Raw genomic sequence first — 14,260 nt, forward strand, 5'->3', positions numbered from 1 at the left:
CGTATTCATATCTCTGTAAGTAAATGGGTAGAAATAATCAATTGAAGGGAACCATTTTCCCTGATAGGGAAAGGGGAGGAGGGAAACCTTTGATTTTCTTTTAGATTTCAGACTAAAAGAAAACACTGATTATAGGATTGCAAAAAATAAAAACATTGTGTGAGTAGGCATTATCTTAATGAATTAATTGCTTGAACAGTGAGGACAGTAACCAGCTTTGATGCACTGGCAAATGGTTTGAATAAGCACTGAGAAAAGTAAATGGGAGGCAACCTGAAAAGAATACAGGAACTGGAAGCCACAAACACCTGTTAACTACTCTGAGCAACTTCAATGCTGATTATGTCCTTTGGTTTGGCACCCTTTGAATACATGGCATCGAAACGGTTTCCTGCCAAGCAATCTAGTTAAATGAGTGTACTGTGTTTTCTATCCCAATTAAAAGCGAAGGGTTGGTGGTGTTTTTATATCCTTATGGAGCACTTCCTTTTTTATTTAAATACCTAAAAGTGAATTTAGTTTTTCTCTCATCAAAAAAATCTTAATCGCAGTATCTTAGGCCAACACCTTTGCTTCCTTTTCTCCTCTGACCACCTGCCCGACCTATTTTCTTATTATTGACTATTTGTTATTCAGTTAAGGAGGATTGTTAGCTGTGCAGCCCAGCAGCCCAGGAACACTCAGTTCTATTTAAAACAAAAGCCTACTGTTGAATTCAATGTCAGAGCTGAGGTTTATAGCATTGAAGAATTGCCTTGATAAATGGCCCTGACATTACAGTTTCCACGACTCCACCTTCAATGTCATCACAACACAGCGTAAGTGTTAAAGTATGGCCATTGCTGCCTCCCCAAAACATATTAACTTGATGCTTACTCTATCTCTGGATCCCATAGGCACAATAAATGGAGAAAATAACACATTTACAAACTGATAAAACCCAGCAAAGCTAATAAAATCAGACACTTTATAGCTCGGCTAATCGTGTCCTCTGAAGGGCATCAAATAACACATCATGTACTGCTCAGGGGGAAATCAAATTAGGTGCAGCAATGTCCCTTCAGAACTAATGCATTTGAATAGACAGGAGCTATTGTAGCTAATCAACTTGTATTGTAGGCGCTTTATCATTAATACAATGTTTATGTTAAGTGGAGCATTATGCAGTTTTTGTATGAAAAAGAGGAAAAGTTTTCCTTAAATTGTTTGCATTCTAAATCTTTTTCATTTTTGTTTTGATTTTATTTTGAATAAATGTGAGTGTCACAATGTGGTAGGCACCCTGCAGCTAATGTTCAAGTATCACTTAGTCCATTGAGTACTGACCAATTTACTCAGTTTCCAGAGACATGGTGTTTTCCATTTACCCCTCTTCCCATCCCCAGAATATTTCAGTTCAGTCAGTTCAGTTGCTCAGTCATGCCCAACTCCTTACAACCCCATGGACTGCAGCACACCAGGCTTCCCTGTCCATCACCAAATCCTGGAGCTTTACTCAGACTCCATAAGTCCATAGAGTTGGTGATGCCATCCAACCATCCCATTCTCTGAACACTCATTCAGAGTGTTTACCTCTGTCTTTAAATCAAAGTCTGTGAAGGCAAAAAGTCTATATTCTTTATTCTCAAAATGCCTGAATTCAAAATGAATATTCTTTTAATTGTATGCCATTTCTATTCCATTAAAGCTATAAATTACATATTAAAAAAAATGCCTGTTTACCAGGAAGACAGTTAAGTCTCACAAGACTAGAAGTTACTTTTTGGAAAGAGGTCTTTAGAACTTAGGAAAAGTATCTGGGAGTAAAGTTCTTACAGACAATAAGTCATTATCCTAAGGTGTGTGTCAGCAGTCTATGGCTTCTGAACCAGTTCTGTCCTACCTGTTATTGTAAATAAAGTTTTATTGGACACAGCCACAATTAATTTGTTCTTTAACACTTTGCCTCTGGCTGCTCTCACATAGTTATAATCAAGACCGTGTGGCCTGCAAAGCCAAAACTATTTATTATTGACCTCTTAGAGAAAAAAAAAAATTGGTGACCTCAATTTTGTTAAAGGAAAAAGGATGAAAGAAAATTAAGAATAATTAAGAATAATTTCCCTAGTGGTAATAAGCCTATATTTTTAAGTGAAATCAAATAAAATCTTTGTCACAAAATGTCCAGGAACCAATGAGTCCATACTGATATAATAAATAATTTGATAAATGAGTGGGGAGAATAGACAAAACTTGTGGCAGAAGAATTCCAAATCGTTTATGTAGATCCTCTGCCATTGAGGCAAGATATTTATTTTTCAGTCCTTTGATGTAAGCTGCATATAGAGACTTCCTCTCAAAGAATATAGTATAGAAAGAAGGGGGATAAAAGAGTAACCTTATAGTCAGAAATCTGACAATGCTACTTCATCCATGTGATAAAAGTCAGTAACAATGGTGCACAGTCATCCTGATGGTATGTATCCTTGGTATGATGTGATGAAAGTGACATTTTATATCTATGATTTTCCTCTCAAAAACACATAACCTCAGGATAATCATGAGGAAAGCACCAGATAAATCCCAACTGTGGGATATTCTACAAAATACCTGGTCAATACCCCTCAGAACTGTCAAGGTTATTAGAAGCAAGGAAAGTCTGAGAAACACTGAGAGTCATGAAGAATTTAAGTAGACATGACAACTAAATGTAATGTCATATCCTGGATGGGATCCTGGACCAGACAAAAGATGAGCATATACATTAGAAAATCTGAATAAAATATGGACTTTATTAAATGTATCAATATTGGTTCATTAATTGTAGCACATAGTTCGTACTCAATGTAAGATGCTATTAAGAGAGGAAATTCAGTGTGGCATGTATGGGAGCTCCATTTACTGTCTATAATTTTTCTGTAAATGTTGCTAAAAATTTTAAAAGTCTATATTTTAAATGTCTGGGAACTAGGATAGTATTTGATCATTTTCCATCTCCAGATCTTTTCTGTGGCTTTAAACTCAGTAAATATATAAGGAAGATTATGAAGAAAGCAGGCTTCCCTGGTTGGCTCAGCTGGTAAAGAATCTGCCCTTACTGTAAGAGACCGAATTTGATCCCTGGGTCAGGAAGATCTCCTGGAGAGAGAAATGTCAACCCAGGCCAGTGTTTCTTGCCTGGAGAATTCCATGGTCAGAGGAGCCAGACGGGCTACAGTCCATGGATTCACAAAGAGTTGGACACGACTGAGCGACTAACACATACACACACAAAGAAAGCACCAAACAAGAAAATCTCAATGTATAATATGAAACTCCTTCATAAAATGCTTAACTATTGTAAATACTACAAACAAAAATTAATTTTATGTAGAGAACTATACACCTGGAACCCCAAATAAATTTTAGTTTTTGTAGTACTATTTTTTGATGTGTTCACTACACTAAGAAGCTGCTAGCAGGTTTCAGTGACTTGACCAACTCCTCATAATTATTTTCTAAGCAACAATCACACTTGAGGAACCATATCTCACCAAAGGATAGAAAGGAAAGTGACTGAGTCTCTTCATTCACTTTGTTTTCCTTACCCTCTCTTCACTGCACTTCTGTTTATCATCAACCCCTTCTCTTATCAGCACTAGAGAGTTATGACCCCTAGTTGATCCCTAGCTCTAGGTGGGGAAGGAATAAAGTTATACTTGTATTTCATGGTATAGTTTTCCTCCTTAGGAAGTCAGTAGAACATTGGAAGCATTGGAAATAGATATGCTTATATTACATTTATTTATTAAAGTACATTGTCTGTTGTTTTCATTCTGAGTCATCAAAAAGAATATGGGAAGAAGTTGATTTGTTCTCTTACACTTGCATGTTGCTTTTAGTTTGCAAAATGTATTCGTGTTTATGTTTCCGACAACTTAGAAGTTGCATTAGAAGTGCACAGCCAATGTAGATCAGGCTTCAAATTGCACATCTACCATTTTTTTTAAATTATGTGATTTATTCAAAGTTACTTGAATAATATCTTTCTGTTTTCATACCTTCAAAATAAGTCTGAAGACCTTAATGATATCCCTAACAGTATTAAGCCATCATTATATAAAAATGTATGTTTTCTGATTCCTATTACTAGATGACAGCTGTAATTAATAATAAAAATAATATAGCTGCTATTTTCATTCCTTGGATAGCAGTTGTAACTCAAAAATATTAAATGGCTTGTTGATTGTCTTATAACTAGTAAATGGCACTATAAGGATGAGCATATAATTCATATGCTTTGGCATATAATTCATGCAGTTACTTATACAAGAAATAAGCTTAGATTCAAGAAAAAAGAGAGGGAAAAAATAAAAGGAATGGTAAAAAATGTAGAAAATAGATTTGTTGTTCAGTTGCTCAGTTGTGTCTGACTCTTTGCAACCCCATGGACTGCAACACACCAGGCTTCCCTGTGCTTAAGCATCTCCTGGAGCATGCTCAAAGTCATGTCCATTGAGTTGGTGGTGCCATTCACCATCTCGTCCTCTATTACCCTCTTCTTCCGCCTTCAATCTCCTCCAGCATCAGGGTCTTTTCCAATGAATTGGCTCTATGCATCAGGTGACCAAAGTATTGGAGCTTCAGCTTCAGCATCAGTCCTTCCAATGAATATTCAGGATTGATTTCTTTTAGGATTGATTGGCTTGATCTCCCTTGCAGTCCAAGGGACTGTCAAGAGTCTTATCCAACACCACAGTTCAAAAGCATCAGTTCTTTAGCACTCAGCCTTTTTTATGACCCAGTTCTCACATACATACATGACTACTGGAGAAACCATAGCTTTGACTAGGTGGACCTTTGTTGGCAAAAGAATGTCTCTGCTTTTTAATAGGTTGTCTAGATTTGCCATAGCTTTTCTTTCAAAGAGCAAGTGCCTTTTAATTTCATGGCTACAGTCACCATCTGCAGTGATTTTGGAGCCCCGGAAAATTAAGTCTGTCACTGTTTCCATTGTTTCCCCATCTATTTGCCATGAAGTGATGGGATCTGATGCTATAATCATAGTTTTTTGAATGTTGAGTTTTAAGCCAACTTTTTCACTCTCCTCTTTCACTTTCAAGAGGCTCTTTAGTTCTTTGTTTCCTGCCATAATGATGGTGTCATCAGCATATCTGAAGTTATTGATATTTCTCCTGACAATCTTGATTCCAGCTTGTGCTTCATCCAGTCCATCATTTCTCATGATGTACTCTCCATGTAAGTTAAATAAGCAGGGTGACAATATACAGCCTTGACGTACTCCTTTCCAAGTTAGGAACCAGTGCATTGTTCCATGTCTGGTTCTAACTGTTGCTTCTTGACCTGTGAAAAGGTTTCTCAGGAGGCAGGTAAGGTGGTCTGATATTCCTGTCTCTTTCAGAATTTTCCAGTTTGTTGTGATCCACACAGTCAAAGGCTTTAGTGGAGTCAATGAAGCAAAAGTAGATGTTTTTCTGGAATTCTCTGGAAAATAGATAGTAGTTTAGAAAGTCAAGTGACAAGGATGATGGGAAGTAGAGAAAGAAATATTTTGGCATCAGAGTTATGAATAAACCAAGGCAGCTCAACCAAAGACACACAGAGCCACTATAAAGAATAGGGAACTTTTAAAATTAATACCTTGTATCTTTCATATTGATTTATTTATATTTAGAACATTTCCTTACTGTCACTACCCTACTTACATGATATAGACAGAAAGCAATGTGTATATACTTTATGATTTCAGAGATGAAGTCACAGGAAATATATTGGTCATTAGAATACATCTCTGCGCTGATAGAGACAGAGTTGTTTTTTTTTCCATAGAAATTACATTTTTTATTTCAAGTAACAGACAACCTTTGAATAATTTTGTTTTTGTGCTCTGAAACATTTTTATGGCATAACCTTGTCTCCTTGTTAGTTGGTAGCATCTAGATTATTCAAAAATAAGACTTGAATATTATTATAATATTACAAAAGTAGTTGACCATTGGAGGAAAAAGAAAAGGAGAAAAATAGAAAGTGGTCCATAGATACATTTTAAAAGTATGTTGCATGTGAACAAAAGCTTGCCAATTAATTTGCAGGAACTGGTTCTTAGTAGTTTCAATAGCTCTGGAAAGCTATCATATCCAGACCTGTTAACAAGAAAAAAAAAAATTAAACACAAATGAAAAATTCAAATGTTGTATCATTCAAATAATCAGCCATCATGGGTTACGTTAGTAGACTTTGCATCTACCAGCAGCCACAATTTTGGAATGTCACTCTTTTTAGCATGTGCATATGTAATCTAAACATAATGTTGTCTAGAAAGGGAAATAATGATGAACTAATATCACAGATCTGCATTAATCTCCTGTATCTAGAAATATTATCCTCAATTCCTTTCCATAGTTTACAAGAGAAAAGCAGAAACTTGAATCCAGGGTATAGTGAAATATAGTTTCCTCAAGAGGAGATTTTTGAAATTATTATATTTCCTTCCAATAAATGAAATTTTCACCACTCCACTATAAGAGCCATTATTTTCATTTACATATACTGAGAATTGGAGAGAAGCATATCCATAAAATCTAAATAATTATTAATACTAATGTCTTTTTACCTGTCCTGTTGAGATGAATTAGGTTTATTTTTCACACAAACATGTAAAAGCTCTTACTTCTCCCCTGTGACTAAGGTTCATTGTCATCTCATTTCTCTTCAGCAACTCAGTGGACATTACTTGAGGTTAAAATCAAGTCAATTAATCAGGAGCTTCAGCTGGTTACAGAGAATGGGAGTATTCTGCTTGCCAGAACACCTGTGCTTGTCAAATGGCCTTGGAGCTTAATTTTTCCAGGTGTAGCAATCCTTATTCTGGGCTAGCTCAGAATTGTGGATTTCTGCTGCCAGAGGACACACTCTGTAAGTTGGAGTTAACTAGAAAGAGAATTAACCCTCAGTGAGGGTTGCTGCTGGAGAAGGCAATGGCAACCCACGCCAGTACTCTTGCCTGGAAAATCTCATGGATGGAGGGGCCTGGTAGGCTGCAGTCCACGGGGTCACTGGGAGTCGGACACGACTGAGCGACTTCACTTTCACGCATCAGAGAAGGAAATGGCAACCCACTCCAGTGTTCTTGCCTGGAGAATCCCAGGGATGGGGGAGCCTGGTGGGCTGCCGTCTATGGGGTTGCACAGAGTTGGACATGACTGAAGCAACTTAGCAGCAGCAGTAGCAGAGGGTTGCTGCTCATTATTAAAATGGAAACTTGCAGAATATTCTTTGATGTTCAGTTGAGGAACAGTCTTTTCTTATTTAACTAACAAATCTTAACAGACCCTGTCCTTACAAACTTGAGGTGTATTTACATATGGTGGTGATAATTTTATGAAGTTCACTCTGTAACTATTCACCAAGCATCCTCTGTGTTTAAGGAACTTGAAATACAGCAGTGGGCAAAACAGAGATCCTCTGTGGAGGTTATACTCTACTGGAAGACATTTATTTTCTTTCTCTCTCTCTCTCCCTTTCACCATAGTTAGGAACATCCTTAAATTAGGTGGACATCTCATTCACAGTCTAGTCTTATGAAATAGTCACACTATTTTTATGCTAGCTTTGAAACGTGGAAATGAATGGATAATCAGTTTGGTCTTGCTCTGCACTTTAACTTATTTTCTGTTCAGGGTATCAGAGAATAAGAAACCCTACTTTGGAACCAAGAATTGATGGCTTCGAACTGTGGTGCTGGAGAAGACTTCTGGGAGTCTGTTGGACAGCAAGGAGATAAAACCAGTCAATCTTAAGGGAAATAAACTCTGAATACTCCTTGGAAAGACTGATGCTGAAGCTGAAGCTCCAGTATTTTGGTCATCTTATGCAAACAGCTGACACATTGGAAAAATCCCTTATATTAGGAAAGATTGAGGGCAGGAGGAGAAGAGGGCATCAGAGGATGAGATGGATGGATGGCATCACTGATGCAATTGACATGAATTTGGGTGAGCTTTGGGAGATGGTGAGGGACAGGGGGGCCATGGGGTCGCACAGAGTCAAAAATGACAACAACAACAGCAACAACTTTGGAACCTGGTTTCTCTCATATTTTCTTATCTGATTCTCTAGAAATAATGCTCGAATTCTGTTTTACTAGCCACCATATATTTATTTCCCAATTGATTTGGGAAAGAAAATGTATCATTTTAACTACTCTAGTTCTCTCTGGTTGCACTCCACTTTATTTCTGAAAATAATAGCCAAAATATGTTTACATTTTAGAGGGATACTATTTATACCTTCTCCAGTGAAGAATGTGTGGTTCCTTGCATGCGTGTGTGTACTCAGTTGTGACTGACTCTTTGTGACCCATGAACTGTAGCCCACCAGGCTTCTCTGTCCATGGGATTTCCCAGGCAAGAATACTGAAGTAGGTAGCCATTTGCTCCTCCAGGGGATCTTCCCAACCCAAGGATTGGACTTGTGTCTCCTGCATTATCAAGAAGATTTTTTTCCTTGAAGCAGTACGTTTACCAGCAGAAGCTTTGGAGAAGAATGTTTGAGTTCAGGCTCCTTTATTTCATTTCCCCCCCCTGCCAGTTGGTATTGCTAGGATATATACTCTGAGGGTGGTAAAACAAGGAAAAGGAAGTATGTATCTAGACAGTCAAGAAGTCCATGTGATCAATATTCATGAGGAGGATTGCTGATTAAAGATTCTGGTTCTCTGCTCATCTATTTTTCTTTTCTTATTTTTTGCTAGGTGAGTATGTACCTCGTAGCTTGTTCATAGCTAACAAGAGATCAGAAAACTGGAAGTAAATCTTATCTCTGATTAAGCCAGAAGCAGAAACATCATAGGATCACATCTCTTTTTTAAAGATCTTCATTTATGCTATAACAGTTCTTCCCTTCTAGCAAATTCTGTGTGAATTAGCATATGAGAAAGGATGGCTGTGATGGCAAATTACATCTCATTGTAAGGTTAGAAATGAATTAGTCTCTAACTACACTGATGTGAATCCGTGATTATCTCAACAACTCTTTTAAATACTGCAAAAAGAAATAGTTTTTTTTTTTTAATTATTGTTATTATAAGTGACATCCAATGCTTACTGGTATGAGTTGCTTTTAAAAGGCCGTGAAACTGTTTGCTTCTCAGGTAGAGAAGTTTCTGTTACTTTTTAAAATGTATTTTCTTCCTAGTATATTTAATTCTTATTTATGTGTTCACTGCATTTTCAATTCTGAAGTATATTAATGTTTAACTTAAACTGATTATTCCTTAGAGATTTACTCAAGTCATATATACCTCTGCCTCTTTTTTTTGTTGTTGTTGTTCAATCGCTAAGTCATGTTCAGCTCTTTGCAATCCCATGAACAGGAGCACACCAGACTTGCCTGTTCTTCACCATCTCACAGAGCATGCTTGAAGTTAGGTCCAGAGATTCAGTGATGCCATCCAACAATCTCCACCTCTGTCATCCCCTTCTCCTGTCTTCAGTCTTTCTCAACATCAGAGTCTTTTCCAGTGTGTTAGCTCTTCTCATCAGGTGTCAAAACATTGGAGTTTCAGCTTTACCATCAGTCCTTCCAATGAATACTCAAGGTTTGTTTTCTTTAGGATTGACTGATTTGATCTTCTTGCAGTCCAAGGGACTCTCAAGAGTCTTCTCCAGCATCACAGTTGGAAAGCATAAGATCTTCAGTGCTCAACCTTCCTTATGGTCCAGCTCTCACATCTGTACATGACTACTGGAAAACCTATAGTCACTTTGACTATTCAGACCATTGTTGGCCAGGTGATATCTCTGCATTTTAGTACACTGTTTAGGTTTGTCATAGTTTCTCTTCCAGTTCAGTTCAGTTCACTTCAGTCACTCAGTTGTGTCCGACTGTTTGCGACCCCATGAATTGCAGCACACCAGGCCTCCCTGTCCATCACCAACTCCGTGGAGTTCACCCAAACTCATGTGCATCGAGTCAGTGATGCCATCCAGCCATCTCATCCTCTGTCGTCCCCTTCTCCTCCTGCCCCCAAACCCTCCCAGCATCAGGGTCTTTTCAATGAGTCAACTCTTCACATGAGGTGGCCAAAGAGTTGGAATTTCAGCCTCAGCATCAGTCTTTCCAATGAACACCCAGGACTGGACTCCTTTAGGATGGACTGGTTGGATCTCCTTGCAGTCCAAGGGACTGTCAACAGTCTTCTCCAACACCACAGTTCAAAAGCATCAATTCTTCAGTGCTCAGCTTTCTTCACAGTCCCACTCTCAAATCCATACATGAGCACTGGAAAAACCATAGCCTTGCCTAGACGGACCTTTGTTGGCAAAGAAAATATCTCTGCTTTTGAATATGCTATCTAGGTTGGTCATAACTTTCCTTCCAAGGAGTAAGTGTCTTAATTTCATGGCTGCAGTCACCATCTGCAGTCATTTTGGAGCCCCCCAAAATAAAGTCTGACACTGTTTCCACTGTTTCCCCATCTATTTCCCATGAAGTAATGGGACCAGATGCCATGATCTTCGTTTTCTGAATGTTGAGCTTTAAACCAACTTTTCACTCTCCTCTTTCACTTTCATCAAGAGGCTCTTATTCCCTCTTCACTTTCTACCATAAGGGTGGTGTCATCTGCATCTCTGACATTATTGATATTTCTCCCAGCAATCTTGATTCCAGTTTGTGCTTCTTCCAGCCCAGCGTTTCTCATGATGTACTCTGCATAGAAGCTAAATAAGCAGGGTAACAGTATACAGCCTTGACATACTCCTTTTCCTATTTGGAACCAGTCTGTTGTTCCATGTCAAATTCTAACTGGTGCTTCCTGACCTGCATACAGGTTTCTCCAGAGGCAAGTCAGGTGGTCTGGTATTCCCATCTCTTTCAGAATTTTCCACAGTTTATTGTGATCCACACAGTCAAAGGCTTTGGCATAGTCAATAAAGCAGAAATAAATGTTTTTCTGGAACTCTCTTGCTTTTTCGATGATGCAGCGGTGGTTGATGATTTGATCTCTGGTTTCTCTGCTTTTTCTAAAACCAGCTTGAACAGCTGGGAGTTCATGGTTCACGTATTGCGAAAGCCTGGCTTGGAGAATTTTGAGCATTACTTTACTAGTGTGTGAGATGAGTGCAATTGTGTGGTAGTTGAGCATTCTTTGGCATTGCCTATTTTTGGGATTGGAATGAAACTGACCTGTTCCAGTCCTGTGGCCACTGCTGAGTTTTCCAACTTTGCTGGCATATTGGCGCAGCACTTTCACAGCACCATCTTTCAGGATTTGAAATAACTCAACTGGAATTCCATCACCTCCACTAGCTTTGTTCGTAGTGATACTTTCTAAGGCTCACTTGACTTCACATTCCAGGATGTCTGGCTCTAGGTAAGTGATTACACCATCGTGATTATCTGGGTTGTGAAGATCTTTTTTGTACAGTTTTTCTTGTATTCCTGCCACCTCTTCTTAATACCTTCTGCTTCTGTTAGGTCCATACCGTTTCTTTCCTTTATCAAGCCCATCTTTGCATGAAATGTTCCCTTGGTATCTCTCATTTTCTTGAAGAGATCTCTAGTCTTTCCCATTCTATTGTTTTCCTCTATTTCTTTGCACTGATAGCTGAGGAAGGCTTTCTTATCTCTCCTTGCTATTCTTTGAAACTCTGCATTCAGATGCTTATGTCTTTCCTTTTTTCCTTTGCTTTTCACTTCTCTTTCTTTCACAGCTATTTGTAAGGCCTCCCCAGACAGCCATTTTGCTTTTTTGCATTTCTTTTCTATGGGGATGGTCTTGATCCCTGTCTCCTGTACAATGTCACTAACCTCCATCCATAGTTCATCAGGCAGTCTATCAGATCTAGTCCTTTAAATCTATTTCTCACTTCCACCAATAATCATAAGGGATTTGATTTAGGTCATACCTGAATGGTCTAGTGGTTTTCCCTACTTTCTTCAATATAAGTTGGAATTTGCCAATAAGGAGCTCATGATCTGATCCACAGTCAGATCCCAGTCTTGTTTTTGCTGACTGTACAGAGCTTCTCCATCTTTGGCTGCAAAGAATATAATCAATCTGATTTTAGTGTTGACCATCTGGTGATGTCCATGTGTAGAGTCTTCTCTTGTGTTGTTGGAAGAGGGTCTTTGCTATGACCAGTGCGTTTTCTTGGCAAAACTCTATTAGTGTTTGCCCTGCTTCCTTCCATATTCCAAGGCCAAATTTGCCTGTTACTCCAGGTGTTTCTTGACTTCCTACTTTTGCATTCCAGGCTCCCTATAATGAAAAGGACATCTTTTTGGGGTGTTAGTTCTAAAAGGTCTTGTAGGTCTTCATAGAACAGTTCAACTTCAGCTTCTTCAGTTTTACTGGTTGGGGCATAGGCTTGGATTACTCTGATATTGAATGGTTTGCCTTGGAAATGAACAGAAATCATTCTGTCGTTTTTGAGATTGCATCCAAGTACTGCATTTAAGACTCTTTTGTTGTCCATGATGGCTCCTCCATTTCTTCTAAGGGATTCCTGCCCACAGTAGTAGATATAATGGTCATCTGAGTTAAATTCACCCATTCCAGTCCATTTCAGTTCGCTGATTCCTAGAATGTCGACATTCACTCTTGCCCTCTTCTGTTTGACCACTTCTAATTTGCCTTGATTCATGGACCTGACATTCCAGGTTCCTATGCAATATTGCTCTTCACAGCATTGGACTTTGTCACTGGTCACATCCACAACTGGGTATTGTTTTTGCTTTGGTTCCATCCCTTCATTCTTTCTGGAGTTATTTCTCCACTGAACTCCAGTAGCATATTGGGTTCCTACCGACCTGGGGAATTCCTCTTTCAGTATCCTGTCATTTTGCCTTTTCATACTGTTCATGGGGTTCTCAAGGCAAGAATACTGAAGTGGTTTGCCATTCCCTTCTCCAGTGGACCACATTTTGAATGAGAATAGGTGAGAGTATTTAGTGGTGGGAATCTTGAAAGCTTTCTTTTAATTTTTTCAGTTTCTGGAGTACTGTATTTTTAATAATTTGTTCAAGGTCACATCACTCATAAAGGGAAGAAACAGATTAAATTGCAGGAATCTATTGTATGTTTTAGGAGAAGGCAATGGCATCCCACTCTAGTACTTTTGCCTAGAAAATCCCATGGATGGAGGAGCCTGGTAGGCTGTAGTCCATGGGGTCGCTAGAGTTGGACACGACTGAGCGACTTCCCTTTCACTTTTCACTTTCATGCATTGGAGAAGGAAATGGCAACCCACTCCAGTGTTCTTGCCTGGAGAATCCCAGGGACGGGAAGCCTGGTGGGCTGCCGTCTATGGGGTCGTGCAGAGTCGGACATGACTGAAGCGATGCAGCAGCAGCAGCAGCATTGGTATGTTTTTCCTGTGAACATTGTAGCACCCAAGTGTAGGCAGGTATTAAAGACAATATTGCCAAGAAAAGATTAAAAAAAAAAAAAACTCCTTTATTAATAGAACCTCGGTTATTTTTGTGGTACAGATGTGCACACATCTAGGCATTCAATTGTAATTGATCTAATACAAATATCACAACTCGATTCCTCACTCCTCCAGCATCACTTGCAGATATGCGTGGTCTGACTCTGGGCAATGAATGAGGTACAGGTTTGCTATGAATCTCTCTGGAAAATGTTTCCTTCCCAATTAAGAGACCAATGTGATTTGCACTATCTCCGTCTCATGTCTTCCCCTTATGTCCACATAGAGCCTTCATGATGGCTGGAGCTACAGTGGCCATCTTGCCATTATTATGAAAGAAAAGACGATTTTAGAATGCCCTATATTCGAAGTTGGTGACTTAGAAAGAAAAAAGCCTAGATTCCTATGGCATCATAGAACAACTGAACTACTTGTAGAAAAATAAATGGCAATTTAAGTTAGTGTTATTGGGAACCATTAATGTAATTGTAAATGATATGGCCAGAATTCCATCATTCTTCAACTTCTGGGAGAAAATAAAGAGAACTAAAAACTGTCAGTTATGATAAAATCCTCAAAATATAGATATTAATTATGAAATTCTAATCTCATGATTCTGCTGTTTTCTAAGAAATGCAAAAGTAGTTGTAAATTTTTAATCAGGATAGGAGATAAATCCTATTACTAAATGTTTAAGTAATGCTTGCCCCTGGTCATTTAGAAACCTTATTCATTTCATGTACAGCTGACACAGTGTATTTTAAAATTCTTAAAGAAAATTAACTTTATATTTACTTGAATTAGGAGAGATTAGACATCAAATTAAAAGTTTGAAAATTAAGATGCAT

Source organism: Bos taurus, chromosome 21 (genome assembly GCF_002263795.3).
Source record: "Bos taurus isolate L1 Dominette 01449 registration number 42190680 breed Hereford chromosome 21, ARS-UCD2.0, whole genome shotgun sequence".
NCBI classification, from domain to species: domain Eukaryota; kingdom Metazoa; phylum Chordata; class Mammalia; order Artiodactyla; family Bovidae; genus Bos; species Bos taurus.